General features: G+C 39.6%; 1 protein-coding gene across 2 annotated transcripts in view; it reads left to right on the top strand.

Moving 5' to 3' along the window:
- The window catches only part of Pter (phosphotriesterase related), a 60,661-nt gene that overhangs the window by 1,007 nt on the left and 32,845 nt on the right, over window positions 1-26,809 (top strand). The gene's annotated exons all lie outside the window — the stretch shown is intronic.

The raw sequence follows: 26,809 nt of genomic DNA, 5'->3' as shown, positions 1-26,809 counted from the left end.
AGATAATTTGAACACCAGATTCGGCTAGTGTGTCTTTATGAAATTATGATTTTATTTATGGAGGCTGGATGTTACATTACAATTATCAAAGTAACTAAAACATAGAATATGTAGTTTTGGAGTCAAAGAGGAAACAGATTTTATTTCTGTTCCTGGTTCCTGAATCCTAGGGATGTCCAAGTACTTATTTTTTGAAATTTACCTAAGCTCTAAAGTCTAATTAATTACACAGCTTTGCCAGATAGCTTCATAGTATGGATGAGCAAAATCATATACAGAATGTTCAAGCAATACAGCTGGAAGGTGTTAGAAGGAGTGATTTTTGTTTTGTTTTGTTTTGTTTATTCTGACTCCAAAGCCTGTCCTCTTATCTCTTGGACTATCTCTACCTTGAATATTATTGACAGGTCCTCCCTCCAACATATATATCATGAATTGGGATACAACATAAGAATCATTTCTGGCTTGGCACACCTATGCCAGCTACTCAGGAGGCTAAGGAGGGAGAATTTCAAGCCCCAAGCCAGATTGGGCTACAGAGTAAGACCCTGTGCAGTACTGGCCTAGCATGCACAAAGCCCGGTGTGCAACCCCAACAATAAAAGAATAAAATAATCTTATTTTAAAAAGAAAGGAAGTGGCTGCTGATTTGAAGAACTTGGACCTATGAGGGCTCTCTGTGGTTCCAGCTCTGTAGTCACAGAGCTCTGTACACATTGCTTATCTTTCCTAGGCACATAGACGTCATTGATCTCCAAGTTGTTACTCAACCTAATACTCTATGGATTTATGAAAATAAGATACTGCTTTTAGTTAATGGTGTTTTGGTCACATCTGGTGTTGAAGTTACCAGGTGGCCAGAAAGGGTTACTTTATTCAATCAATAAATATGTACTCTGTGCCTGAATGCTCCTGGGGGTTATAATGAGAGCAAGAGAAATAAAGGCAGCAGACTCTTGAGTTTATATTCTGTTTGGGAGTGAAGGAGCCACCAAATAAATGTACGTATTAATATCAGATTAAATTAGTGTACAGCTACAACCTGTAAGTCAGGGGCTGTGATGGGTAAGAGCAGAGTGTGTGCTTTAGGTTTGGTGATGGAATGGTCTCACCAACTTAGATTCAGATGTAGGAAGATCAGAAGGACTTAGAGATATCCCTTTTGCTGGGACCTACTAGGGCAGGAGAAGCATGAACAAATATGACGGATTCTAGGAACTTCTGGAAGGTTTCAGCGTCTGAACTTGGAGATTCGAGTGGGAGCAGGTTAGGTAGGGATTTGGGCCATTTGGAAAGGACTGTATCTTTCAGTGTTCATCATGGCACAGAGGAGTGACATGAAGGTGGGTATAGTGAAGAAAAAGCAGAAGCTGAGGGTGGCTCTGGTGATGTCAGTGGTGGTGGAGGTGGAGTGTCACATGATCGCTAGAGCATCGCCATGTTTACTTTAACCCCACTGTGCCCTCTTGTGACTTAGCGTTCATTGTCTTCCTGATGACCTCCTTCCCTCCGTATTGCTAACTCCCACACCGCACACTGCATTTATAACCTTGTTATTTATTTATTCCCTCATATAAGAACGTCTTGTTTTGAGGACTGTAGTAGGCATGAGAGAGATGGGATCTCTCTGTGTAGCCCCTGATGTTTGATACTTTACTATGTAGCCCAAGCTGGCCTAAGGCTCAAGTCTCCTTGTGTTTTCTGTGAGCTGGCATTTCAGGTATGTGTCAGCACAGTTAGGAAAGAGGCTGCATCTTTTTTTTTTTTTGCAGGTTGCCTTTAGTGCTGTTTTCTCCTGACTGATGTTGTGGCATAAGTAAATGAGGCTCTTAAGGATTTACTGAATAAGTGCATCTGTTGAGTGGTTTAGATCTTGATTCCATTGAACTTGCTGTTGAGTGTGGTTGCGAAAGAAAATGGGGAAAATCAAAGATTAGTCTTAGTTTGCCACTTCAAAAACCATGATATTCAGGCTAATAATGATTAAGAAGCTGGACCAATAGGAGAAAAGATAGAAGACATGTGGTTCATAGTAAGACCTGTAGTGTGTAGGTTTCATTTTTCCTGTCCCTTTGACCAAATACCAGACATGAAGCAAGTTAAAGAAGGATTTTGCAGGAAATATTAAAAAATCACGACAAGTTCCAGCACTAGGTAGAGGTACTTTCTGCCCCAGCTGGGTGATCTCAACTTGGCAGTCTCTCTGGACCAGAGGTCCTGAGCCGTTGCCGCCAGCCCCACACAATGACCCCACAGTCAGCCATCACAACACCCATTTATCTGGTAGAATGAAAACTCTTAAAGCTTATAATTAACTCTTAAAGTGTATAATTAACCAATCAGATTTATGTATCAATAAATTCTCAATTACAAGATGCCAATACAATAATTTCAGAACCAATCCAAATTATTCTAACCTTAATGATATCATAACTACCTGTGGCTGATTAAAGCCATGCTGGTTCACATCCACCTCTACCTTGGCCTTCTTTTCTCTCCAAAGACACTCTCTGACTCTGCAACTCTGTCCCTTTTCCCTGTCCAATCACAGGCCTCCTGCTGCCCTAATATAATTGGACAGGGAAAATCCTGCTGCAGGAGGAGGCTTTCCTTTTTCTTTTCTGGCTCATAGTTGAGTGTACAGTTCATCGAGACAGAGAAGGCATGGCAATAGAAACATGTGATAGCTGGTTATGTTGTGGTCACAGTCAGGAAGTAGAGAGATGAATGTTGCTGCTCAACTGGTTTTCCCCTTTCTTCCTTTTATTCAGTCTACGACCCTAGCCAGTGAAAATCTGCTTGCCTGCACTCAGGGCAGTCTCGCCCATCAGTTTCTCTTCTCTGGAAACACCCTCACAGAGCAAGATTAAGATGAAAGAGATTCATTGAGTCACATGTTACTCTCTGGAATTGCTTAGTTTTATTGTTGAGGCACCCTGGAAAAAGCAACTGAAGGAAAGCTGGGCTCCTTTTGGCTCAGAGTTTAGGATACTTCATATCACAGTGAGGAAGGCAGGGCAGAAAGATCCCAGGTTGCGTTGCAGCTATGGTCAGCATGCAGAACACAGATCAGGGATGCTGGTGCTCAGTCAGCATCTTAGCCAAAGAAACGATAGCACTTCTAGGAGGCGGTCATCAAAATAATCCCAGACAGGCATGGACCACAACTAATCGAATCAAACTAATTCCTCACAAATGTGCCTTAAAAGAGCCTTGTCTTCTAAGCAGTCCTAGGTTCTTATCAAGTTGACAACATGTGCTGTCACATAGCATTAGATATATGAAGTGGCTTGCAAATACACTTTTGTTGTCTTTGACCTCTGGGATTGGAGAATGTGTTCCTGCACCCTCACCCAGAGAACCTTGCCTTTAAGACTGCAGGAGGTCCGAGCCCCATGTATCCAGGAATTTCTGTACTCAATTTACCAGATTCCCAGAGAGCCTCATGGAAGGTGCTGTAGAAGACTTTTCTTGTGACAGTTGTTCATTTCAGTGTTGGGAGAATAATGGGTGCACTGGATCCCACAGTGCCCTAGTCACCTTCATGATTGTAAACAAAGGTAGAGTGAACAGCATTTAGGTGCTTAGTTATATTCTGCAAGCATAACCAGGTTGAAGTAAGAATACATACAGACTCAATACCCAGTAAGGGTAGAAATCAAGGCTCCCATTTTTATTTGAACACTCACGCACACACACACACACACACACACACACATTATTTATTTAGCATGCTGCCACATTTTCCAATAGGGAGGAATAATCATGGATGAATTGTGAAGAGCAAGTCCTTCCCAAATGTAGTTACCAGTGGATGCATTTCCAAAACTGATTCGTCACCAAAGGACATTTGAAATGAATCATGTGTACTCACCATTGACTAATATTATTTTTCCCATGCAGTTTAAACGGCATTTAAAATATGATTTCCTGACTACCTTTACTTGGATATGAGAGTGTCAGATCTGGGCTTTGCTCCTTGAATCCTGTAGGCATTGTGCTCTCTTTGACTGGAACTTAAACAGAAGTAAAGCAAGAACAGTTTGCTTTGGGCAGAGCCTGGCTGCATTCTGAGGGTTGCCAGCTATAAATCCATCCTCCCTAGGGTCAAAAATCAACACTCCCCCTTCTTGTATTCAAACGAGTGATGTGATAGTGATAAACTGCTTGGACGTGAGTGCCCGGAGCACTGTTGTGATGAATTATGTTGTTCAGGGAATGACCAAAGATTCTCTATTGTCAGTCTGTGATGTCCAGTATTGACAATATTCATAAACAGCCTTCTGCCAACTTTGATCTCAGCTTTGCATATTAAATTCTCTGTTACAGGCCATGGCTCTTGGTTCTTAAGCAATTCTTTATTTTATTTATTTATTTATTTTACTGAGTTCATGTAGATAATCAGCCTTTTGTTTCTTCTGCTCCCTCCTCATTAAGATGGTGTGAGGTGTGCTCAGTTCTATACAGTAAACACTGTCCTACTCACAGAAACTGTTAAAATAATAATTATTAATCTTTTTCACTAAATCTGCAGTAGTAACAGTTTATCCTACAGTGGCTTAATTGGGTAATTATTTAGTGTTTGAAAAGCATTTTGAACAGAATATTGGTAAATATTGTTGTTAATTTAATGCTCTTTTGTGTATTTAAACCATGCCTCCACAAAATCTTCAATATTATTGAGAATCAACTAAAATTTCTATCCTGATGTTGCTTACTATTAACTCTGTATATCAACTATATATGTACTGATCTTTAAACACTCTAAGTATTTTCCTGAACTCTCAAATCTATTTCTCACTCACCCCATCACACTGCTAGCATCTCCTTTTTTTTTAGTAGCTTACACATCTGGGAAGTTAAATAGTCTTGTCTCTAATAGCCTATAGTCCTCACCCCAGTTCTGGCCAGTTCCCATCATACCACTGATACTTACATTATGTGATAGCTGTTTAACTTTCTAATTAGCTTCCTGGTTTATTTTGTCTGAGGCCATGCCTTCAACTCCCACCTGAAGCCATCAAAATCTGTCACATTGTGTTCCATTGAATGACACAGTCTGGCCTGCCTTTCCTACAACATCACCACTCCATTTATAGAACTCTAAACCTCCAGCAGTAGCTAAAGGGCTTTTCTATAGTTTAGATTAGATGGCCCCCAGTATTGGACTACATTTGTTTGTTCACTCTACCATAACAAAATACCAGAAACTGGGTGCCTTAAAAAACAGAAATGGATTTTCTCACAATCAAGAGATTGGAAGTTCAAGCTCCACTCAGCTGGATTGTCTTCTCCTGGGGCCATTCTCTTTGGCTGGCAGACTTCTTCCTGTGTCTGTGCACTGCCCCCTCCCCCTCTGCATGTCTGTGTTCTGATATCTTCTTATGAAAAAAACCTAGTCCCGTTGGGTTAGTGCTACCTTGGCAACATTGTTCAGCAAAGTTCCTCTGTAAGACCCTTTCAACAAGTACTCTTGTTCTGAGGCACTGCAGGTCAGAAATTCAAATGTGTGAATACTGGGGGACAGGGTAATTCCAGTGTACTATGGTAATGCAAGCTGCTAAGTGACGAATGCAAATCTCTGGAGTGTACTTTATTCATGAACTTCTCTTGAATGTTATTTGAAAGGAAACTTTATGCTTGTGACTTAACATTGAAGTAATTAGATAAAAATGAAACAGTATCACTCAGTGGATTAGGCAGAATTTATTAGACAGTCAAAATATATATATAGTCAACTTTATGCCTTAGCAACGGTTCTTTATTTTATTTTATTTTATTTTTTAGTAATTTGCAAGCATTTTTTTATCCAAGTATTTTCTCTAAATCAAATGTTCTCTTGGGCACAGAGTAAATTCTAGGCTAGTTTGGGCCTAAGTAAATAAACAGAAAACAAAAGGAGGGAAAAGGAAAGGGATGATATGTGTAGCCCTCAGTGATACAAGATATGATACTTACGAGCCTGAATGAGATGAAGTTTACATGCATAAGTCAAATAATTCTTACATAATTAAGAATTGTCTTTAGTTTTGTGATTGTCAATTTTCATTTCTTTTAATATTTTTTATTATGTATTTTCCTCAATTACATTTCCAGTGCTATCCCAAAAGTCCCCCATACTCACCCCCCCTCCCCTACCCACCCACTTCCACTTTTTGGCCCTGGCGTTCCCCTGTACTGGGGCATATAAAGTTTGCATGTCCAATGGGCCTCTCTTTCTAGTGATGGCCGACTAAGCCATCTTTTGATACATATGCAGCTAGAGACAAGAGCTCCGGGGTACTGGTTAGTTCATAATGTTGTTGCACCTACAGGGTTGCAGATCTCTTTGTCAATTTTCATTTTTAACCGTATTGAACCTGGGATCACCTAATATGCAGGCATTCAAGCATCTTTTCTCTGAGGGAATTTCTGAAGAAGCTTAAGTGCAGAAGACTCACCCTGAACGTGGGCAGCACCATCTCCTGGCCTGGGGTCACAGACTGAATAAAAAGAGGTAAAGGCAAACACAGAAGTGGATGCTCATACTCATCTATAGGATAGAACACAGGGCCCCCAGTGGAGCAGCTAGAGAAAGCACCCAAGGAGCTAAAGGGATCTGCAACCCTATAGGTGGAACAACATATGAACTAACCAGTACCCCCAGAGCTCATGTCTCTAGCTGCATATGTAGCAGAAGATGGCCTAGTCGGCCATCACTGGAAAGAGAGGCCCATTGGTCTTGCAAACTTTATATGCCCCAGTACAGGGGAACACCAGGGCCAAGAAGTGGGAGTGGGTGGATAGGGGAGCAGGGTGGAGGGAAGGTATAGGGAACTTTCGGGATAGCATTTGAAATGTAAATGAAGAAAATATCTAAGAGAGAGAGAGAGAGAGAGAGAGAGAGAGAGAGAGAGAGAGAGAGAGAGAGAGAGAGAGAGAGAGAGAGAGAGAGAGAGAAAGGAGAAAGTAAGCTGAGCACCAGCATTCATCGCTCTCTGCTTCCTGATTGTGACATGATGTCACCAGCTGCCTCCCGATTCTCCTGGCATGCTTTCTCCACTATATGCACTCTCAAACCATGAGCCATGTTTCTTCCCTTTTTTCATTGCTTCTGGTCAGGTCACAACAATGAAGAGTGTGTAACCAGTACACACTAACAGCTGCCCCACCTAGAAAGCACTGCTGGAACCCTTATGTAAGGAGGCTCTGATAATGCCTTTCATAGCTAAATGTGATGTCCATGACTTCCACAACTCAGTACTCTTCTGCCATCTTTTCAGAGTCTTGGGATGTGGTTTCTTGAATTCAGTCTTTGACTTAGCAGCCTGTTCATTCACCACCATCCCAACCATTGAGCTTTCTGCCCAGGGCAGTGTCTAGAAACTACTCTCTGCTGTAGGAAGAGCAGTCTTAGAGGTTGACATTAGGCAAGAGTGTGTTCTTCAGAAGGGCGATTTTTCTGAGGCCCAGTCCGCTTCGGTCTCCTGTTTCTCATGCCTGATGTAGGCTTCCATTGATTTCTATGCTGCTTTGAACTTGATTTATTAGCACTCAGTCAAGCACATTTTCAAGGCTAGTCCTCTTTCTCCTCTCAACTAAATATCTTATAGCAACTCAGTTCCTTAGTAATGGAGGATCTTCTACTTCAACTACTGGCATTACAGAGACTTTGTTATGCTACTGATGAGGCAGAAGGGACAGCTCTTGTGCTCAGTATTGCAGTGTCACTCGGCTGGCTTAGTCACCCTTCATTCTCCTCAGCAGGATCTTTTCCCTCTTTCTATGGGGCAGACAGAGGAAAACAGTTCAAAGTTACAGTTCCAGGCTTAAATTACTTTTCTTGAAGGATCTGTAGATTTCTCTTCTATTAAATTTCACTTAACCATTAGACTTGTGCCATATGTAAGAAAATCTTCAATTTTGTTACAGTGAGGATCTTTAGGAGCCTGTGCTACTACTTCTCTTTTCTATAGTATGGTTAAAAAAATGGAATTTTGCAATATGTTATTGAAAATACAATATAATGGCATTGTACGGTGTGTGTGTGTGTGTGTAAGAATGTTTCCATTTTATTACATTTTTGTTTGTATCACCCTATCCAAAATAAGTTTATATTATTTACTACTTTCAATTCCATAGTTTCACAGCATTTTTATATTTTGCTTGATTTTTTTGTCTTTGATTTTATTTTTGATGCTGGAGATCAAGACCAGGATTATGCCTACCACAGTGTTACACGCTCACCCTCAGACACTATAACAAATTCTTGTATGTAGTTTCTGTACAGAGAATGATGGACAAAACTTGGGAGTTTTAGTCTATAAATATTACAAAGCTTAATAAGTAACTCTATTGTGTCTGACAATAATGCCTTAATCCATATTCGTTAAATCATATATCATATTTATGTCTTTAAACAAACATCATTTAAAATAATGTCCACAATTATAGGATCAATAAACAGGTCTGAGAGTTGAAATTGGATAATAGCTTTCTCTGCCTAGATAGAAGTCAAGATTATATTTCTGATGAGTTGGGAGCAGTGTTAGTAGTTATTTCTGTAACAGGCTTGAAAATGAACCTTATAAAATGCTGTAGACATGTTGTCAGTCTGAATTTTCACAAACAATGCAAGTTTTACCCATTCCAATGAAACTGGGTTCATTGTCCTATCACCTTCAAGAGACTATTATTTCTATATATTGTTTGTCAGCCAATACACTATTTAACTATGGCTTTACCTTAATATATATGAAATTGCCACACAATTGCACTTATTATATATTTTCCTGGAATAGAATGAAATAAATACTCGAATAAACCATTTTAAAATGCCCATGTATCACCTAATGTCAATTCAAAACAGCAATGAGAAAAATATCAAACATTCATAAAACATTAACAAAACCCAAGTGGATGATTGTATTGTATTGGCTTTTTAAAACTATACATCACTGTCCACTTAATAATAAAACATTTATTTGTTGTTTGAAGCTAAACCTTCAGAATAGTTTCTGTGTTTCTACTATAATGACCAGAAATTGCTGTTAAGCGATGCGTCCACGCACACGTACGTAGGTAGGCCGCGGATCACTTTCACAGTACCTAGGAAATGATAGTGTTGACGTGCTTCCCTGGAATGTCTTAGTTGAGGGCTAATGGAGCTGTCATTATGTGAACCTTACTTCTGCTTTATTCTTATGAGCAGTGTAAACGGTAACAGATACTTAACAGCCTGGAACTTCTGGGTTGTAAAGTCACTTGATTTCATTCATCTGTTAGTAGTAATGTGTGATTTACATACTATAAAAGAAGAATTTTAGGGAAAGGCATCAGTAGGCTTCATATTTCTTGTAGAGAAGATATATAGTTGCCTACTACATATATACTCTCTGTCTCTGTCTCTTCTCACTCTATGCCTTGCTCTCTGTCTCTGTGTGTGTGTCTCTCTCTCCCAATCTTATCTCATTCTCTCTCTCCCTCTGTCTCTCCATCTCTCTGTCTCTATCTCTGACTCTCTCTCTCTCTCTCTCATCATTTAATATGTGCTATATACTATAACTTTTTGGATGGGGGAATTCACCTAATAAATCAAGAATTATTTCCATTGCTTTCAGAATTCCTGAGAGGACAAAATCGAATACTTTTCTAAATGGCAAGATATGTATAACAAATAGATTTCTCTTCTTATATCAAGTATACATGGTTTTAAACATGATTTGAAAAATTACAGTTATTTATTTATTATGTATCTATATCTCTGTGTGTGAGCATGACATGACTTGCAGTGGATATCAGAGAGCTGCTTCAGTAGTCATTTCTGTCTTACCATGCAGATCCTGGGATTTGAACTCATGTCCTAAAGCTTGGTGGCAAGGACCCTGACTCACTGAGCCATCTTACTAGTCCCCCAACTTATTGATTTTTTTAAACTTTCAGTTATATCTAGTAGTAGAGCAAATTATAAAAACTGATAACCAAATGTAATAAAGGCACATTTTATACCAGTACATCATGGAAAATTCATGAGATAAATTTACTGGAAAGAATAAGCCAGGAAATGAAATTTAATTTCATAGGAAGCCTAAACAAGGCCCAAAGCAGCCTGGGGTGGTAAGGGCTGTAAAGACTTTACCTATAAAGTTAAAAATAACTTCAAAGGAAGGACAGCTAATTCTGTTTATGTAATCGGTTTATATTGCTCCACAGCTTGTTGGTAAAAGTAGCTTTGAGTACTTAGAGAATATATCTTTATCCTTTCTGTGTTCCAATTAAAAAAGTGTTATTGCTTCTTTTTGCAAAGTCGAGCCTTGGAGTAATTTTGAGGTCTTCCGGGTGTCCACAGTCCCAGAAAGGGAAGATTAGACACCACTGTCGGTCAGAATGCTACACTGTTCCATGACCAAGAAGACAAGCAGTAATCTGAGGCACTGACAGTTGGTAGCTCCTCTACTGTTAATGTCATCAGAGAATACAGATCTCAACTCTGTTCCCTGTGTTTTCAGACCTACAGTGGCTCTGAAACCCAGCACATCCTTTCCAGTCAAGTTAATTTATTCATCCATCCATAAACATTTATAGAATGCCTGCTTTGGGCCAGGCATGGTGCTAAGTGCTGCAGTGACGTTGTTCTCACTTCAGCATTGAGCAGGGAAGATTCTTCATGACTTATGAGAATCTGTTTGCAATTCTCCTGTGGGATCCCCCGAGAATACTAGGAGATTAGAGGCCCCTCCAATGAACACAATATTCTGCCAGTCCCTGCCATGTGTGCCATTTGTCATTGACACTATGACAGTCATTTTACACAGTGGTATCAACTATGGAAACCAAGGAGACTTCTGGGGGGATGGGCAGCATTTTTCTCCATGATACTTTATTTTTCCTGGTATTTGATCGGATGCTACATGCGCAAAGCTGTTTCTTCTTCCCCTAACAATCCAGAACAGTGCCATTTCCATTCCCTGCATGGAAAACACTAGAGGAGGAAAAGATTAAAGAGTTTATTTGGCCTGTGATACTGGTCACTAGAAAACCCAAATAGCACTGTTACACCATCTGAAGAGGGAACTCATCCTGGCTGTAGCCAGGTGTGTGTGTGTGTGTGTGTGTGTGTGTGTGTGTGTGTGTGTCTGTCTGTCTGTCTGTCTGTCTCTGTATGTGTATAAAATAAAAGTAAAGAATAAGGTAGAATTTAGTTTACTTCATTCATTCATTCATTCATTCAATGTGTTCGTGTATTACTATCTTTGGCTCCTTTGTGTGTTCATTCTTCCACCCTTCTCTACCCCTTTTTCTACTCTTTTAACCCCCTAACACTATATAGGTGATAAAAATGATAGAGGAGGAAGGGGGTGGCACTATCATTAGAATACTCCAGCTGATTAGGAGCATCAAGTTCCTTGAGGCAAGTTTGATCTTCGCAGCCAGAATATCTAATTTTTTCTTCTTTCTTCTTTGTGCATGATTACTTAACCAATCCACTACCAACAGCAACCAACAATCAATACACACTGTCTCTGGAGCCATAGCACTGATATACCCTAGAAAAAGTCCCATGAATGCTAAACATCACACAAACTATATACAGGTGGTAGAACCATGCCTCTGCTAGAGCACGAGGCAAATCATAGTCAGGTACTGCAGACTATCTGAAGCAGCCTTATTTTCCAACACCTGGGATAAAAAAGGAAATGTAATACTATTAAAAATATAATATAAAATATAATATAGAACATATTATTGTGTGATTTTTTTTAAGAAACCAAAATTCTCACTGCATATGTGTGCAGCCCAGAGTGTTGAATACAGTAGCAGGAAATAGGAGTTACTGTCAATTATGAGCTTCTGTGGAGAACCAAACCTAGGCCCTTGGTAAGAGCAGTACATATTCACCACTGAGTCACCTCTCCAGCCCTAGCTCACCTCTTTTAAACAACGAATCCTCTTAGAAACTAACCTACTCCTCTAAGCTCGGCCGTCAGTAGTTCCTTCATAGGATTGTCCTGATCCAGGCATTCCAACAAAAGCCCCACTCTTCAAGGTCTCAAGCCCCCTTACATACTGTTAAATGTGGGGGTATGCCCACAACACTCCTTAGATACCCTGGGTTATGTATTCTGCTGGAGTTCTTTTCTCTTCCTAGAATTAGTGAATACAAAAAGACCATCCAGGTGCTCATAACAAGCACTCCATTTCCTGCCATGATGCTTGTACTCACTACACTCAACTCTTTTCCTAGTTATTAGCCATTTCTTCTAGTTGGGGAATGTACTTTAGTGATGGAGCAGTTGCCTAGCATGCCGAAGGGCTTGGGCTCCATCAACACTACAAACAACAGCAATGAGTTCTTCAGTGAGTCTCAGCCAGTCACTTCAGAGTACATCCTTTGTCATGAAAGCATTCATTGCAAACCTGATTGCAAACTCCTTGTAGAGAGGAACCCTGTCTATGTTTACTTCGTCTGCCAGAAAAGTACTGATCCAGCTTGCTACTGTTGCTTGAGTCCTGACAAACAAACCCAAACCTTAGTGTCTTAGGAAATGACAAATAGTCAAGGGTTGTCTGATGGCCTTATTGTGGAATGCACTGTCCTTTGAAGAAGGTAGACACCATGATGCTGAGTGACACTCTTTCCTTTTCAAGCTCTTATATCACAGTGACTTGGCTCCATCGTAATTAATCTTGTGTGGCGATGCAGTGACGGTGAGATGATTTCTCTAGAGGATCTATGGTAATACTATTAAACTGCTCTTACAATGTCAGAATGATTGCCGCAGAGCATGCGGGGACTGTGCTTATGTGATTATGATATTATAGTGATGGGCGATTACCATAGGAAACTACTAATTCAACCCTGCAGGGACTTGCATTATGAAGCCATTATAACATGAGATTATAATGACACAATAACTTGGATGCACATTCGTGATGTGAAAACTAAAAGCTAATTGGAATGCAAGTACCATTTCCATTAAATTGTAATTAAACACTGAGAGCAATGCTTGTTTAAATTTGAGATGGAGACATACAATTCAGAAAGGAAAACTGTGGGCTTTAAAAAAAAAAAGGCATATTGAGCGTAAGCTTAAAAATGTTTAGGAGCCGTTCTCAGCTGTACCTCTCAGTACTAACTGCATGGAGTGGCTTCTCTCAGAAAGCATCATCAAGAACTGAAACCAAGCATCCAATCCAAGGTACTGACTCCAGCCGCCCTGGGGTCACCCCCAGCCATTCACATTCCCAACTCCCTTGTTTCATTTCTCCTGTAGACATCATACTTTATGTTGCCAAGTAGAAGAGAGTGAAGCAATCTGGTTTTTTTTAACAGAAAATTACATATGTGCATCTGTATGTGAAACGCAACACCAACCCATGTTTGTTTCTTTATACTTATTATTTTGTGATCCTGGGGGTTGAACCCAAGATCTCATGCATGCTAGGTAGGTGATCCCTAGACCCAAAACAATCCATGTTTGAAAGAGGTAAGAACAAAGGAGAAAGAGACTTTTTTCCCCCTTTTTTGTCCTTTTTTTTTTTCTTTTTTTAATTGCTTTAAAAAATAATCCCATCCTGAGGCTGGACAGATGGCTCCAAGGTTAAGAGGTGTTAAGAGTACTGACTATACTTCCCAGGTTCAATTCAATTCCCAGCACCCTCATGGCAGCTCACAACTGTCTGTAACTCCAAGACCCAACACCTTCACACAAACAAACATGCAGGTGAAACACCAGTGCACATAGAATAAAATATGTTATTTTAAATAAATGAGGCCCGAGATTGTAGCTCAGTGCTACAGTGTGAGCTTAGCTGGGAAATTGGTCTCCTGCTTTTCTGGAGCTGAGGACTGACCTTGCACTTCCTAAACAAGTGCTGTCCCACTGAGTTAAGTTCCCAGCAATGACTGACAAATCTCACCCCACCCCCACCCCCAGATGACTCTCACACACCCTGCTGCTGGAGATGGAGCCCAGGTACTTTGGCATGCTAGGCATGCATTTTATCCAGGCATTCCTGCATGGCCATGTTTTCTATGCCCAATATCCTCACCTTTCTTCAAAAATTTGCAATTGTAATACTTTTATAATATAATTATTTATTCCTTTCCACCCTTCCCTGTTATGAAGTCTATTTCTTATCCAAGAGAATCCAGTCAATAGGTTCTTGTTTGTTTGTTTTTTTAAAGGTCAGCTCAAGCTAGACAATTTTGCATGTCACCTGGGAAGCCATATTTTACTATTAGCAAATGATTTTTGACGGAGCTTCTGCTCTGTTGCAGGAGAAATCCAAGGCAGATTCTTCAGGGTGCATCAGCAACAACAAAGGTACTTACTTAAATCTGCCAAAGGTATTGACTTAACACTGCCTCCTGCCTGGCCATGGTGTCTGAGAGGAGGCACTGACTTCTAACTTGGTCTCAACCCATACTTGTTACATGGCTTAGGTAAACACAAACCAGGAATACAGAGAATCAGGAAAACCGAGGAACTCCAGAGCCTCTCCGCTGTGCAGTTATGTTAGCGCATTCTGAGGTTCTAAGGACATAGAGACGCTTCATGCTACTCATTCCTAATTATGACTCCAACTGGTTATTGCTTCTTGGTTTAAATATAGTTGAGATGGGCTTTTGTGTTAAGCATTTAGTTTGCATTTAGCTATGCAGTATGCTTTAGGGTTATTTTTATTATTGCTTCTTGCAACAACCAAATTAAGTAGGTGAGTCTAAATTACTAAAATCCCTGTTTTTATAATTAAGAAAAGGCTAACATGGCTATCCAGTGGCTGCTTCATGGCACCCCAAGAGCAGTGTGGTTGGGATTTGATTGTTGTAGCAGTGTTTCTACAACAATAAATGATATTTTCTTTGGAGTAGCACTTCCATATTAAAAAAGACCATGGAAACTCGTTGTGACAGTCATAGCAGATGTTCCTATGGCTTAATAAAAAAGATTATGAGGCTGAGAGGCTGAGAGACTTGGTTCTGGTTTAGATTACTGGATCTTTGAAAGAGCAAGGGTCCAGTTTTCATATATGCAAAAAAAAAAGACATGGGATTGAAATACCCTCGTAGTCCCTTTCAGCTTAAAAACTCTTGAGCACATAACATTTAAGGTTGATTGAAACTTAGACACCATCACTGTAAACACAGATTTTTTTAATACATAATAAAAAATATCCAATATTTTTGTTACTTTGAAATCATTGATCTAAATTCAAAACCATACTTTGCTTGGATGGCATTTCAGCATCTGACATGTTTTGGCAGTGGATTTGTGATTTGACTTAAAATAACTTTTTTTTTATTCAAGAAACATAGTAAAATTCTTAAAGTTACAGACATAAATCAAATCCAAAAAAGAGATTAAAATTATAGTCCTTAGGTATTTTGATGATTTTGATAAAGCGTATTATAAGCTATAACTAATGGAACTTTCTCTTTAGCAATTGTTTAAGAATATAGCTAAATAATTATGTTCAGTAATAAGAATAAATAAATATATGAGTCTACAACATCTTAGGAAGCATGAATAAAAATGCACAAGATAAAATATTGTGCTAAACAAACCTTTCAAGATGTGTGTGGGTGTGCATGCGTGTGTAGGTGTGTCTCTGTGTATATAGGTATGTGAGTCTATGTATATGTCTTGTGTGCATGTGTCTGTGTATGTGTGTATGTGTTTGTGTTTATCTCTGTGGGTATGTCTTGTGTGTGTGCCCACACATGTGCCTCTGTGTGTATATGAATGTGTGTATGCCATGTGTGTGCATGCGTCTGTGTGTGTTTCTGTGTGTGTGCACATGTGTATATGTGTATGTGTCTGGGTGTATGCCTTGTGTACATATGTGTGTGTGTACGCATATGCACTCGTGTACTCCATTCATGCAGTGCCTAGGGGAACAGAAGAGGGTGCTAGATACCCTGACTGGAGTTTCAGGTGTTTGTAAGCCACTAAGCTTGCATGCTGGGAACCAAACTCTGGTTTTCATGAGGAACATGTAAGCATTCTTATCCGCTAGGCCATCTCTACCCCATAAACAAACCTTTCTAAGAGACTTAGTATCCTTTATGTTTATGGGAAATAGCTCACAGTTTTCTCTTGGAACATTACAGGGAGCATTGGATTGAGTGAATGTCATTGGTCTGATAAAGCAGTTAGGGTCCTTAATTTTCTTCATAAGAAGCTAAGTTGGTTTGTACAAGATTATATATGACAATTGCACACACGTGTCTCTTCAAGCCTGAATTAAAGTTGGCACCAGCATAGCAGAGGAAGAAGTAATAGGAAGGACTTGTTCAGTTTTCTAGTCTGCAATACACCATTTTTCTGTTGCTACAGCAAAGTACATGAAAGTGGGTGATTTGCACAGAAAATAAATCTACATAGCTTGCAGTTTTGGAGATTCAATAGCATGACCCCAAATCTGCGTGGTTTGGATGTGGATCCCCATGACTGTTACATTATCATGTGTGCTATCATGATATCATTGAAACTTGGAAAGCTTCCTAGTGAGAGTGAAAGCCAAAGAGACTAGGAAGGCTCCAGGTTTACTCATTGGCACATCCATCATATGCCAACTAAGAGATTCTAAGAGAACTCCCCACAGTGAGCCAGTTATGTTCCCTAGGCTCCTTCTCTTTAAGGCTATGCTGCTTCTCACTTTGGCATAATGAGGGCCAGGTTCCCAATTCATGAACTTTAGAAGGATATGTTTAAACCATAGCCAAACCATGCCATAGTCTTTCCAATGTCTAGCCCTACAATCTGTACTGCATTTGCAACAAAAACTAACCCTACCCCTAATACAATCCTTGGTACCAAGGAATACACAGTCATCTCCCAGGAGCTGAAGTTAACACGAGGAGAGAATAAGAACTTCTCTAGACAGATGAAGTCATATAAGCTACCTGTGCTGCGTAGTCTTGGTTGACAAGTTTACTGGATTGAAGATTGTTTTAGTGATGGGTAGAGCCTACTGGTAGGAGTGTCTGCATGAGCCTTTTGGGTGATGATACAGCTGAAGGACTTTGACATAGTGAGTCCCTTGTTGGACCATTAATAATGGTATTAATGGGTAGTGGTAAAATGTAGGAAGTGGATCCCACTGGCAAGAAGTTACAATGTGCCCTGCTTTATTCATGTTCCCGCTCCTTCAATGCAATGTGAGAAGAATGGTCTCTGCTATATATTCTGCCATGACGATCTACCTAAGTGCACAGGACCAGGAAACATGGAGTGATTCCTCTGAAATCAGGAGTCAAAATGAATCTCCATTCCTGTAAATCCTTTCTGTCTGGTTTTTTGTTGTACTGAAAAAAAAGGGGGGGGGGAGGGGTACTTAAGACACCTACCAGAAGCAATCAATCAAAGCTGATAGGTTGTGTACCACATGATGAGATTCTTGTTCCGTGTTTCTTTTCCAAGGGCAAACTGATGTATATTCTCTTTGGCACACATTTTAGGTCTTTGTTAATAAGTGTTGGTCGACTCTCAAAAGACAAGCCTCAGGGGTCATGCTTGGGATCCTATTTTTGAAGGTCCCACAGGGGACGCTTCCAGAGCCTGCAGCAGTGTGCTTGCCTTTAGTGAAAATGGACTGTAGCTCCTCACCCTTGTCTGAACAAGAACTCCATTTCCTCATTGCTGAAATGGGAGCAATAATAAGAGGGTTTCATCTCAAAGCACATCCTGTGGTCCAGTCTTCCACTCTTGGGTACTTTTCCATGACTCACCTTCATCCCTTGCCTGCTTGCCCTGGACATTAGGAGAGTTAATTAAAGTATGCAGGAGTGTATTAAGCTCTTCAGAGAAACCCCTGAAATTATTATTGTAAATAACTGTTTTGATGCTCAGTAAGCTCTTAAAGGCAATGAAACTCGCTATATAGAAAGCTGGGGTTATAATATATAGTTTTATAAAAATACACTCATTCATCTAATGCTATATTAATGAGTGGGTTTTCAGTTCAGAGTTAAGTCACTTTGAACCTGAGTTCAGAGTTGAATTACTAGGAACTTTCTGGCCATTTTAAGTGACTTATCTTCTGTCAACACTAAGTAACATGTTTCAGAGATGATTTAATCACCAAGTAATGCCGGTTTGAGTCAGCTTTTAAGACTTAGCAGTTTTTGTCTTATATGGTAATAATTTTAACACTTTTCCATGTTACTGGAAAAAGCCCATCCAAGCTTGTTGTACCCTGAAATGTTGCCCCCGAGGTACAAGACAAATCTGTTAGTGTCTTTTCCTAACTTGCCACTCCTGCATTCTTCTCTCCAGCACTCAGTCCGTGCCCTACATTGCCTATTTGGTTGCCATTCCAACACAGGGCTCATCTTTGGGCCATGCCCATGGGTCATTGGTTTTCATAATGAACCAGGCATGCAGTTCATGCTTGAGGTCTTGCAGGCTGCTTGCAGATCCCAGTATGCCTTTTTAAGATCATGCCAGGTTCTCCCCCTCCCCCTCCCCCTCCCCCTCCCCCTCCCCCTCCCCCTCCCCTCCCCCTCCCCCTCCCCCTCCCCCTCCCCCTCCCCCTCCCCCTCCTGGAAGCCTTCTTGCTGCCTCTCATGTCTGTGATTGTTGTCCAGGCACACCCAACAGGGAATCTGCCCTGAACCTCCTTCCTGATGTCAGCATACTGCAGCATTTCATGAATGCCTTATTAATACAAACAATCAATTAACTTTTCGTCATTGTTTGCCATGTACCAGCACTGTGCCATAGGTTCTGTGGCTTCCTTTTGGTAACATTATCACTTTCATTTCATTTTCCCTAATATCATCCATTGGACGTGGGAGATCCTCAGCAAACATCTGTTCCATGGAGTTGAAAGTTGAAATTTACTCAGGTAAAAATTGTTTAGTGTCTGGAAATCCTGGATTCATCGTGTTGTCTTCTTAGATGCTATGGACTTAGGAGTCAAGGTATCTGCTATAAATTATAGCAAGACCTCCTACTATCTTAAGACTAGCAATGGCTGATAATAGGCCTGCAAAGACAACATAATACTAAAGAGCATATGCCTAAAATACATGCCATTGCAATGGAACTGAAAGATAGTAAATATAAGCCTAAATATCAGCTCTTTGCTTATTGAGTGCCTATTAGTTATCAATCACAGTTATAGCTCAGCACTAGTATCTACAGATCCAAGTCTAGTTTCAAGTCTCTCGCATTCCATGATGTTTGTCTAATAATTGTCCAGTTAAGAAGCAGACAAGCTCCCAGATAAAGAGATCCCGGGCTAGAAGAAGGCTGGCAGGGTCTTTAAGGCTCCCCGCTGTGTCTCTTAGATGTTTTTCTCTATAACTATGCTGGTTTTTATTATTATTATTATTATTACTAATTTTGCATCAAACTGCCTCAGCCTGACTACCTAAAACCATGTAGCTGGCACTGATTCTTTATTAAATTCTAAATCGGCTAAACAGAGTAACAAATTTCAAGCCTTTTCAATCTCATCTTCAAATTAAAAGATGTGGGAAGATTTTGTAGGGAGTATCTTTTAATACACAGCTATGCAGTTGAATCTGTGATTCACAGAAAACTTTCAAAATTAAACTGGCTCAAAGAGATACTAGTGGTGTAGTCTAGGTTCAATACGTTGATAAACATCAATCTAGGGACATTTGAGAGATGGTTCAGTCAGTACAATGCTTGCCGTGGAAACATGAGGTCCCAAGTTCAAACCCTAACATTCACATAAAGCAGCCGAACTTGGTCACACAGACTTGTAATTACAGGGCTGGGAAGATAGAGACAGACAGATCCCCAAGGCTTACTGGCTAGCCAGTCTGGTCTATTCAGTTAAGTTCAGGTTCACTGAGAGACCCTGTCTCAAAGGCTAAGGTAGAAAATGATGGAGGAATGTAGCTGTCCAGCAGCCATGGATGAACTGGGTTACCTGAAATGGAGGCTGGAAATGAAAAAGGACAGGTGGGCGAGAGAAGGATGAAGCCAAGACAAACTTTTCTGATCAAGGCTCAAAGTTTAATTTTCAGCTCTGCTTTTATATAGGGAAAACCCGCAGACCCATCCTTTGTTTCAGCTGGATTATGTTGCAAAGGAAGCTCAGCAGGCAATCTGCTCCTGTAGGAAATTGCAGGTGCTGCAAGGTGGAAGACCTCCACCTCGGTTAGCTAGGTTAGCTGAAGACCAACTGTGGCAAACAATTAAGGTCTGTGTAGCCTGCTCAAGGCTGGGGGAAGGGCACAGAGGAAGATCAGCAGCATCAACCTGTAAACATTCCAGCACCCACCTAAATGCACACACCAAATGTAAGCCTAAAAGTCAAGGTCCCATTTTTCTCTTTATAACATAATCACTGGTCAGACACCACCGCTGAGACTTTCCTTGGTTTTTGTGCTTTTGTGGCTTACAGTTGGCTTCCACTAACTTTAGCTGGAAATCAAGATGAAGTCACTTACTGTTATTTTTAAGTGTACAAAAGTCATGTATCTCTATATAGTATTGTGTGGGGCATAGGAGAATGAGCAAGAAAGTTGTGTTCACTGTCTTCCAAGAACTCAGAGTGTGAAGATACAGGCAAGTTGAAGAAACAAACATGGTTTTAAAATCTGTCACCCAGATACTGATAGAAAACATTTTCCATTCCCTTAATTAACTTTCAACGTGATTTAGAGAACTCATGAAATTCTCAAAGAAAGGAATCTGTTACCTGAGAATTCTCTATTGTCAGAATCATACTTAATACTCTTTTTAGAAAAAAGCATATTCTCTTATTAACAGTTTTTAACATCTGTGAACTATATATATTGGATTTTTTTTTGTTTAGTTCGTGCTTTGGTTTTGTTTTGTCTTATTTGATTTTGAGATAGAGTCTTGGTTATAGGTATAGATCAGGTTGCCAAGGCCAGCCTCAAACTCAAGATAGTCCTCTTGCCTCGCCAACCCAAGTGTTAGGATTATAAAAACAAGCCACCACAATCAGCTTAAAATACCCTTTTCTGATCTTAAGTATGTCTATTTAAAATTTGCTTGGTTTTGCTTTACTAAAATTGCCTTTCTTCATTATATTTTCTTTATGTAAGTCATTTATAGGCTACAGCTTGGTTATAATAAACGCATGTAGATAAAAATTGCTCCTGTGAGCCAAGCAATGAAAAGAGTTGAGAGCAGATTAGATAGAGACTTATCTGCAGAGGTCAAAGTCCAATAGAGAAATAAAATGGAAGTACACTGTAAAGGTTAGAGTGCCTGGGATTTGAGCCTCCTCTGAATGCTATGAGACTGGCTGCTGAGTTTGTGCTCAAGGTAAACTGGTGCAGACCAGAAGGAACCTGAGCCACTGGTCTCAGGTTCCTTCATCTCTGGATCTTGCTGGCCTCAGTTACTCCCGGTGGTGTTGGAACAGATGTTTGTCCTACTCACCCCTGATCCCAAGATCCTGAGTGTGCTAGAGAACCTGAGAATAAAGCCTTTTCTCAGTAAGTTTATTTTAAAAGACACATTTTGAGAAGAGTGTTGTTCAGTTTCCACGTGAATGTTGGCTTTCTATTATTTATTTTGTTATTGAAGATCAGCCTTAGTCCATGGTGATCTGATAGGATGCATTGGACTATTTCAATATTTTTGTATATGTTGAGGCTTGTTTTGTGACCAATTATGTGGTCAATTTTGGAGAAGGTACCATGAGGTGCTGAGAAGAAGGTATATCCTTTTGTTTTAGGATAAAATGTTCTGTAGATATCTGTTAAGTCCATTTGTTTCATCACTTCTGTTAGTTTCACTGTGTCCCTGTTTAGTTTCTGTTTCCATGATCTGTCCATTGGTGAAAGTGGTGTGTTGAAGTCTCCCACTATTATTGTGTGAGGTGCAATGTGTGCTTTGAGCTTTACTAAAGTTTCTTTAATGAATGTGGCTGCCCTTGTATTTGGAGCATAGATATTCAGAATTGATAGTTCCTCTTGGGAGATTTTACCTTTGATGAGTATGAAGTGCCCCTCCTTGTCTTTTTTAATTACTTTGGGTTGGAAGTCGATTTTGTTAGATATTAGAATGGCTACTCCAGCTTGTTTCTTCACACCATTTGCTTGGAAAATTGTTTTCCAGCCTTTTACTCTGAGGTAGTGTCTGTCTTTTTTCCCTGAGATGAGCTTCCTGTAGGCAGCAAAATGTTGGGTCTTGTTTGTGTAGCCAGTTTGTTAGTCTATATCTTTTTATTGGGGAGTTGAGTCCATTGATATTCAGAGATATTAAGGAAAAGTAATTGTTGCTTCCCGTTATTTTTGTTGTTAAAGTTGGCATTCTGTTCTTGTGCCTGTCTTCTTTTAGGTTTGTTGAAGGATTATCTTCTTGCTTTTTCTAGGGCGTGGTTTCCATCCTTGTACTGTTTTTTTTTTCTGTTATTATCCTTTGAAGGGCTGGATTCGTGGAAAGATAATGTGAGAATTTGGTTTTGTCTTGGAATACTTTGGTTTCTCCATCTATGTTAATTGAGAGTTTGGCTGGGTATAGTAGCCTGGGCTGGAATTTGTGTTCTCTTAGTGTCTGTATAACATCTGTCCAGGCTCTTCTGGCTTTCATAGTCTCTGGTGAAAAATCTGGTGTAATTCTGATAGGCTTGTCTTTATATGTTACTTGACCTTTTTCCCTTACTGCTTTTAGTATTCTATCTTTATTTAGTACATTTGTTGTTCTGATTATTATGTGTTGGGAGGAATTTCTTTTCTGGTCCAGTCTATTTGGGGTTCTGTAGGCTTCTTGTATGTTCATGGGCATCTCTTTCTTTAGATTTGGGAAGTTTTCTTCTATAATTTTGTTGAAGATATTTGCTGGTCCTTTGAGTTGAAAATCTTCATTCTCATCCACAAGTTAAAACTATTTTGTATAATCAATAAAAAGAATATTTATTATTTGTTCAAAAAATAAAAAGGCAAAAAAATTAGTCAAAGCTTTGACTCTTTCAAATTAGTGGTCAGGATTTTCATGTCAAGGTGACTTCTGGGACAGTCCACTCAAAGAAACCAGTGGAATTTAGTCAGACTTACGTACAGCCAGGTGAAAGGTAGAGATTTAATCTGAAATATTTTGTAAGAGACAATACCCAACAATAGGGAAGAATGGCTTGACATAATTAACCTTTCTCTATCTTCGTGCTCAATTTGGAAGATACAAACTGATTTTTACATTTGATTTTAGTATAGGTGTTGACCTTTTTTCTGTTTTATTTCCTTTTACTGATTTATAAATATAAATCATAAAAAATCTAGGAAAATATTGTTGTAATGAGAAAAATATGAACTATTTTTGTGTATTCTACAAGCCTACAATAAACACAATAATTCAATATGTCTAGTTGTAATCTCTCATGCAAATATATTGACTGTGCATCCATTTATCATACTTAGTATAGTTTAGTTTTCTTTTTAATATATTATAATATGAACATCTTTCTAAGTCATTCAATGTTCTTTGAAAATGTGGGCTGTGGAGATGGCTCAGTAGTTAAAGTGCTGCCTATACAAGCATGAGGACCAAAGTTCAGGTTCCCAAACCTGTGTAAATGCTGAGTGGGCATGGCAGACCACCCTTACTTCAGAAAAGAGACATGGAGAGAGTTAGCTAGGGAGACTAGCCTTATCAGTGAGTTCTGGGTTTGATTGAGAGACCTTGTGTTAGTAAATAAGGTAGCAGAGTAATGAAGAATGACTCCTGACATCAAACTTGAGCCCCCACATGTTTGTGCACACACACACACACATACACACACACACAGAACTGTGGGAAAATATTCTTTGAATATGCTTTCACTGGTTGTATAAAATGCCATAGTATATATCACCGTTCGTTCTCTTGTAATGTATATTCATTTAATGTGTGTTTGTGTGTAGTTGAATATGTGTATAATGTTCATTGCAAGGCCTAGGGAGGCCAGAAGACAGCTAGAAGTTGCAAGCAGTTGTGAGTTTCCATACACTAGTCTTATACAAGAGGCATAAGTGCTCTTAACCATTGTGCCAACTCTCCAGCCCCCAAGAACTTGGTGCTGTTCTAGATAATGACATCAATGAAATCTTTGTATGTCAATGGCTGTTTACATGCACCTAAACTTCTCCTTAAAACTGATTCCTGTCATTAAAGTAACATGTTTCAGACTGTGGATGATATTGCTAAGGAAACCTTCCCTTCTGCGGCATTACTACAGAAAAGGGGCTGTGCCATGTCTCACTTCATGGTGGTGGTGGTGATTTTTATAAACTCCTCAATGAAATGGCAAATTAGTTGTAACTTTCTTCCAGGGGAATTTTTCTGAAGGAATCCTACAATGCCCGCTTTGCCAATGTTTAAGAACTAAGTTACCATTTGGAATGGAAAGCTTTTCTCTGGAGCCTGAAATAAGACTTCTATCTGTGAAAATCACCGACAGCCATTTGTGTACATGCATCAGGACATACAAGTGGAAGTCCTCGGACAGCTTTTAGAAATCTGCTCTGTTCTACCTCACAAGCCCCAGGTCATAAGGCTTGGCAACAAGTCCTCTTACTCCCCGAGTCTTCTCCCTGCTCTGAATATTCTTTAGAAATGTTCATACCAAACTGAAATTCCATGGCCTTTTGCTCTTATCATGTTTTAAGGTTTTATCTGGTGACATCAATCCCAATTCAATGCCCTATTTATCTGTCAATGGTGCCTTTGAATAGCTGTTAATTTAGGAGATGTTACAATATATTGGCCCCTCCTTGGAAGTTGTTTTTAATATAACATGTCTTTTGAAACTCAGAAAATACTGTTATGCATCTATACTACTCAAAATGGTCTGTCCAGTCAGTACAAACCCTTTCAAAATATCTATGACTTCCTACATGGAACTAAAAGAAGGCAACTCTAATAAAAAAACCAATAACCAAAACAACTCTGAGGAAAAAGAACAAAGTAGGAGACTTTACAGGCTTAATACAGTACAAACTACCGGAATTACAGTGGCATGTGCTTGCCTGACAGCAGACACACAGACCTGTGTAATGGGTCAGAGAGTCTGGAAGGAAACCCACATGTCCACAGCCTGCCGATCTTCAACAAGGCTGCTGAGAATGTGCACTGGGCAAAGAACAGTCTTCAATGAATGATGCTATGAAAATCAGCCACAAATATAGAGGAATCAAAAAGGGAGTCAAACTGTAAGACCAGATTTTATTGTAGGAAAATACAGAAGTGATTCCTCAGGACATTGAAACAGGAAACCATTGTTTTTTTTTAAAGATACATTCTAAAAGCACAGAACAAAAGCAAAAATTCACAAGTGAGATGACATCAAGCTGAAAAACTTTTATCATAGCGAAAGAAATGATCAGCATAATGAAGAGAGAGCTCTGGAAGTAAGAGAAAGTGTCTTCAAACTATCGATGGTGGTTGGTACCCAGAATGTATAAAGAACTGAAGATTTTTAAAATATCTGATTGAAAGTGATAGATGTCAACAGTTGTTTCTCAAAACACGATGTGCAGATTGCTAACAGATTTATGAAAATTTTTTTCTCCATGTCTCTGATCATCAGGGAAATGTAAATGAATTGCAATAAAATACTACCTCTCTCCAGTTAGAATACCTATTATCAAAAAGGCAAAGCAGTTACTGGCAAGGATAGGAAGGAAAGGGGACTCTGGTTTATGGCTGGGGTTGGGGCATGGAAATTAGTCAACCGTGGTGGAAAACATAAGAACAAGCCCAAGACTAAAATTGGCATTCATCTTATGGGTGGGTAGATATTCAATGGAAGTGATATCAAGATATGGGGACATGTCAGCAACCCCATGTTTATTGCAGCACTGTTTGCAATAAACAAGAAATAGAAACAACCCAAGTGATTAATGGGTGAAGAAATGCATGTGGGCATAGTGAAACTCAGATACCCAAACACAGAGGAATCAAAGTGCTATCCAAACACTGAAAGGAGTCAAATCCTGTCTTTCATGGTAGCAGATGTGGAAACATATTAAAGCCAAAACCAAGATAAATTCCACAAGATCTCATGCATATGTGGAATACAAAACAGGTGATCTTATGGAAGTTGAGATTAGAAAGGTGGTCACCAGGAGCTGGGGAGACTAAAGGGGAGCAGAGGGACAAGAAAAACAGATCAGTAGGGGCTGGACTGCAGTGAGAAAGGAGACAGAAGCTATCGTGTGCCTCTGCACACTAGGGTGATTAAGACAACAGTAGTCTAGTGTATCTCTCACAAAGCTTGACGAAAGGAATCTCGATAGCTTCACCATACAGAAATGATAAAATGTTAACCTCATTTAAACAGCATACAATGTATACGTGTATCAGAATGTTATCTGGCACTACCCTGATCTCTATATTGGACTTTTTTGTTCTTGTTTTTAAAAAAGTATTTTATGTGTTTGAGTGTTTTGCCTGCATGAATGTATATGTACCACATGTGTGCCTGGTGCCCAAGGAGGTCAGAAGAGGGCACCACATCCCCTGGAACTAAAGTGGCAGTGGATCATGAGCCCTCACATGGGTGTTAAGAACTGACCCCAGGTTCTCTACAAATGTAAAAACTGTTCTTAACTGCTGAGATACCTTTCTGGCCCCCCATTTCTTAAATGTGTCAGTGACAATATTTAACATTTGACAGGACACAAGCAAACTTTACAAAGCTAACCTTTTTCATCAATGAGCTGCATAAGTTAAGAACTCAATATCCCATATATTTATCAGAAAAATTACCCCAACCCTTTTTCATATCCAACACTCAGCTAATCTTTATTATAACTAGGTCAAATTTCTAATTATAATGTATTTGGATGGCATTTTTATTCTTCAGATTTGAAATCTTTTTTGAAGCCCTTTATTGA

Source organism: Mus caroli, unplaced genomic scaffold, assembly GCF_978045245.1.
Source record: "Mus caroli unplaced genomic scaffold, Mus_caroli_1 scaffold_2, whole genome shotgun sequence".
Taxonomy (NCBI): domain Eukaryota; kingdom Metazoa; phylum Chordata; class Mammalia; order Rodentia; family Muridae; genus Mus; species Mus caroli.
Note: the sequence above shows the minus strand (reverse complement) of the source record. Positions and strands in the feature narration are given on the sequence as shown.